Here is a 6,000-nt window from a genome sequence, read left to right on the forward strand (position 1 = left end):
CTCTAGCAGATGTGTTGCTCTTGTCAGTGGTGTTTTTTTCCTCACTTACTGCCTAGCTTAAGGTTTTGCAAAGACAGAATCGTGCAAAGACAGAATTGTGCAAAACCAGAGGAAGAGAGGTTTGTCCAGCCTTGCACTTTGCAGACTATCCAGGCAGCAGGCAGAGAGCTGCTATGGCATCTGCCAGAATGAATGATCCAAGCGTACAGAGGTCGAGTCCTGCCCTGCCATCATCATCACGATCAAGGACATATAAAGGAAACTGCCAGATAACAGAAGGAAACAAACATTCTCAAAGCAAAAGTCTATCACCATGCACACAATAAAATCATAAAGTATGGCCAGGGGGATGGGTAAGAACAGGTACCTAACACCGTGTTCTCAGACACACATTATATTTGCTTACTTCTAGGAGTCATCAATGACTCAGAAGCTAGTCCTCTTGGTCTAGTAAAACCTCTCACACGGAGGAGGAGTAGGGGAGCCACTCCCACAAACAGCAGCAGCAGCCATACCACCCTGAGGTCTCTCCACAGACATAAATGGGAACCTCTTCACATGTGGTCTGGGGCCTCACAGCCTTAGTGACTTACAGAGCACTGTAGAAAGCATATGACTGGGAGGATGCTTGTAATGTGATCCCAAGTCTCCCAGACAACCCTGTTTCAGGGCAAACACTAGAAACCCCAGATCTAGTCCCAGCTCTTCCTCCAACTCCCCTATGAGAGAGGAGGCAAATCTTTAACCTGCCTTTTCTCCAAAACGAGAGAACTGTACTATAAATGTTTCTTAATCTGAGGTCTCAAATCCTGCCGAAATTTTATGACAAATTTTTTGTCTAACGTCTGATATTCATTTTTTTTTGAGAAAAGTTCCTTATCATTCATCAGATCCTCAATGAGGTCCAAAAATATACTAAGAACAATGAAACTAAATAACTCATAAGGTCCCTTCCAGATCCTGATTTTCAGGGCAAGTTTTTCTGATTATAAAAGCAATGTACACTCATTGCAGAAAATTAGAAAATGTAGCCAGAAAGAAAACCTTCCTTTAACTGGGTGAGCCAGAGATAACTAGTAATATCTACATAAATGTAAATATTTTATGTATTTCATATTTTTGATGGTATAGTCAATATTATGCTCTCCTACGTATTTGTCACACATTAACAATTCTTTGAAACCAACACCTCTAATAGTCAAATAATATTTCATCATAAGGTGGAAATTATGTTTTGTTTAATGATCCCCCTGTTACTGAACATTCATATTGATTCTACTGTTTTGCCATTATCAATAAGGCAACATTTTTTAATGAACATTCTTCAAATTTTGATCACATTTAGGCAATGGGGAACTATTAGAAGATTTTGAACACAGAAACAGCAGAACTGCTCTTTTTCTTATGACAGTGTAGGAAATGAACTGAAGTGGGAGAGACTAAAGGCTTGGTGATAAGGTAGAAAGTTATTATCTGAGAACCTGAACAAAGGAAGGGATAGTGACACAAGGTCCAGAAGTAGAACACAGCCAAAAGGAAATTACCATGAGTCAATGGTTCTGAGGAAGAGAGGAGAGTCTAAGACAAAGCTGAGATTTCTAGCCTTCATCTTTGGAAGATCAAGTATACCATATCCAAGAGAGGGAAGGAAGGCTGAGAAGCTGGTTTGGAGACAAAAATAAGCAGTCTTATCCCCAGAGGGTCACTGCAAGAATGATACCACACATGCAATTATTGAGCTACATGGTTTTTAAATTGTAACAAAACAGTTTTTTTAAAGTGACTGATTATTTATAACATAAACTAGAAAGTAGAAGCCAAGGGAACTCATTAGTATATAATTTCTTAGCTCTTGAACATCAGAATTCAAGTAATTAGGTATTAGTCGATAAACATAAAGTGTAGAAGCTGAACAGTGTGCTTCACTCAAACCAGAAAAATTTTTCATCATCGGAACTATATAACACAGATTATTTTTAAAGATTATACCATATTTTTTACCTTTATCACTTTTATTCTACTTTTCCTTTTTATGGGTTATTTTATTCAGTACTATTTGAGGTAAATGAGGTAAGTGCTAAGGGGAAACAAAAACAGAAATCAAGGTCACTAACACGCAAAATGCCACCACATGTCACGGGCCCGGAGCTCTATTTTCAGAAGAAGGTTACCTAGGATTCTAATTCAGGTAAGACTTTTTGAGCTTTCTCACAACATAGTGAAGCAATTAGAAATAACAAGTAGAAATTTTCTCAATGGGGCCTCCACTTATCATTCACAACCCCCCCACACACAATTCTGAAACAGTAACCCTGGACTTAAATTTGAAGTGTCATCTTCTATTTAAAGATTTACCATGTAAATATTGCTACATCATTTTTTATTAATGGAATAAATTCATTCTAAAAACTTCAGCTTACCTAGCAAGAACATCCATCTATTTCTCATAAGGTTCTTTGACAACCCCATTTTACTGATTTCAAGATACCAAACAGAATAGAGGATATGGATAGTGACCAAAGGGCAGGAGGCTGCTGATATAACTTCCATTTCAATATGAGGTTACTTTTTTTTTTTTTTTTCAATAGCTACCCTCTCTAATGTGATTAGTCTATTTACTGAAGGCATTTTTAATGTAGCAGATACTGGTACTAGGTGCTGCTGCTCTTAAGTTGAAGAGAAATGTAATTGATCACATTATTTCCTTGTAACTGGGAATTAAAGGAACAAAGAAACTAACCAGTTTCTTCTAACCTCTAATCCTCCAATTTCACTTTCTGATTCTTTTTTCACAGGCCCACACCAGGTGAGAGGAAGACTGACTACTTACATGAGAGTCAGAGAGGCATAATCCCCACAAAATAACAAGCCCTATAGAGTAATTTTGAAAGCCATTTAAAAGGCCAGGAGAAATGTTCTCATAACCCCCAGACGTGCCTGTGCTAACCTGGTTTTTAGAGAAGACAATGGGAAATATGATACAAAGAGCCTGATATGTCATTTCAAATGAAGCATGGCATTTAAATGGATTAAAATGGAGTTACACACTGCACTAGACTATCCTCTTACAAATAAAGAAAAAAGAACATGAAATAGTTTGAAAGAATGGCACACAGTATTAAGAACAGCAAAGTATCTCAAGACCATGATCTATGCCCTAATTGCAGGAGCAAATGAAACTTGAGGTAAACCCTGAGAAATACCATTTAGATAAGCCCAGGAGATGGAGAATGAGGAAACAGATCTGAGGGCAATGCCTGAGTATAAGGCATGAGGAAAAGCACAGAAGAATAAGTCTAAATGTTTCCCAACTCAGCGAGTAACAGCCCAGGGAGAAAGACCCCACAGGCCCTCAGGGTGCCAGGCGCCCCCTATAGGAGAAACTCTGACATTAATTTGCACTGGGATGTGGTCTAGAAAGGGACCATTGACCCTCTGCACGGAAGTCACCAGCAGAACAGTGCTCTGCAGATTTGCTAAAGAACTGACAAAACAGAAACCCGAAGCAGAAGCTGTCAAAGCCAGATGGCTGCTGGGGTGCAGAATTCTGGTGGCATACTGACAGAAGGCCCGGGAGATGCTAGGCTGAAGTGTTTCACCAATCCGTACACTTACTTGTTCACTGTTTATTCACTGAAGTTTGGGTTATGTTACAAAATTTCCTTAGGCAAATTCCTGCATAGGAAATGAACTACAATTTTTTAAACATGGCATTTCCTTCAAAGTCTGGAATTCTAGCTCCCTGGAAGAGGAGATTCCACAGATCTGCAGATCTTTTAGAATGGCGCGACTTCCTCACTCACCAAAGGAAAGTGCCAGCTGTGCAAGCTGAAGGAGCTTGATTCTTCTCCGCCCGGCTGCTAATTAAGTGTGTAACAGGCAATTTACCACATACTATTAGAGATCCAAAGTAGAAAAAAAGAGGTGAGAATTCAGAATATGGATTTGTGTCAGTGAAACGAGAACCGCCGTCTGGTTGTCGAAGAAAATGGAACCTAAAATAAATAAATAACTGCTGTAAGCTTATAAATAATATAATTGCTAATTAAGGTCTTTTTTAAAATCATGATGCTTTTTGGAAGAAGAAAATATGTCATTCAACCTACTTAGAATACTCCTCCGCTAATTTTAGGTGTACCTTCTCAGAGATCCTTCTGTGAGAACTGTGATGAACAGAGAAGCCATTCCCTATAACGTGGTTTGTATTTTTCTAACAGTTTCAACTACCTCAACACTGCCCTCTCACTGGTCTGCCATGACAAGCCCCTTTCTTCGTACTCCTGGGAATTTTATTAATATTTATTGAAGATAGACTATACTACAGACACGGGGCTTGATGCTAAAGACACAGTGGTAAAGAAGATAACCTCTACCCTTGGGAAAATGTTGAGGAAGATACACAAGAAGTAAATGAAGTTCTGGGTGATTACTGCAACATTAAGCATAACAAAAGGGTATGTAAGGCCTTCAGAGGGGTGGGATCAAGAAAGGAATCTATTGGGGCGCCTGGGTGGCTCAGTGGGTTAAGCCTCTGCCTTCAGCTCAAGTCATGATCCCAGGGTTCTGGGATCGAGCCCCGCATCAGGCTCTCTGCTCCGCAGGGAGCCTGCCTCCACCTCTCTCTCTGCCTGCCTCTCTGTCTACTTGTGATCTCTGTCTGTCAAATAAATAAATAAAATCTTAAAAAAAAAAAAAAGAAAGGAATCTATTCACAAGCAGTATCTTGGCAAAAGGGACAGTAAGGATCAGGCATATGGGAAAATGGAAAGATACTCAGTAGAGGCTCACCTACTCAAAGGCTTACAGAGAAAATGGTGCCCATGGAAAATGCATCATTTAAGACGGAAAGAATTCCAGAAAAGGTGAGCAAAGCACTGAACCCTTAGTGACTTTTCTTACTTATTTTTAAACTGAAGTATAGTTGACATATCATATTAGTTTCAGGTGTGCAACATAGTGATTTGATGACTATATACATTACGAAATGTTCATTACCCTAAGTGTCGTTGCCATCTATCACCATAGAAAGTTAGTACAATATTATTGACTATATTCCTTATGCTGTACTTTATATTCCTGTAGCTTATTTATTTTAAAACTAGAATATCTTAATCCTATGAATTATTTTTAAGTCATATTAAGAAATATGGGGCGCCTGGGTGGCTCAGTGGGTTAAGCCGCTGCCTTCGGCTCAGGTCATGATCCCAGGTCCTGGGTTCGAGCCCCGCATCAGGCTTTCTGCTCAGCGGGGAGCCTGCTTCCTCCTCTCTCTCTGCCTGCCTCTCTGCCTACTTGTGATTTCTGTCAAATAAATAAATAAAATCTTTTTAAAAAAAAAAGAAATTTAGAATTAATTCTGAGAGCAACAGAGAATCACTGAAGCATTTTAAAGATGAGAAATGACAAGAATAAACACTTTAGGTGCTATATGGAAAATGGGTAAGAAAAGGCCAGTCTGAAGACAAAGAGGTAAGTTAGAGCACTGCAATTTAAGAGACTATGGTCACCTGAACCAGAGTAGAGGCTGTCATCCTAGGGGAAGGCAGGTGTTTTCAAGACTAGTAGAATCCAAGCATCCTAATAATAAGTTCCATTTGGAGTAGAATAAAAGAGCAAGAGTAAAAGATGACTCCCAAATTACCACTGAGATAAAGAACACAGAGAGAGAAACATATTTGGGGGAAATGAGCTCTATTTAGGGCACACTGAATTTGAGACAACTTTGAAAAATTTAAGAACGGTGTCCATCAAATGACTGGGGGGAGAGAGAGAGACCTGACCTAGCCATGTAGAGATTGAATTATCAGAACACGGATGTTTCTTGATAACATTAGAAGAGATAAACATGTCCAATCTGAGCATATGAAAGGAGAAGAGATTTCTCTGATGATACTGGTTTCAGGGCTTTGTCTCTAGATCCATGTTACCTTAAAGGGGAGAGGTCTAATTCTCTTGCAATGTACCAGAATGATTATTTCATCCCGTTACCCAATTTTTAAC

The sequence above is a fragment of the Lutra lutra genome, chromosome 5 (assembly GCF_902655055.1).
Source record: "Lutra lutra chromosome 5, mLutLut1.2, whole genome shotgun sequence".
NCBI classification, from domain to species: Eukaryota; Metazoa; Chordata; class Mammalia; order Carnivora; family Mustelidae; genus Lutra; species Lutra lutra.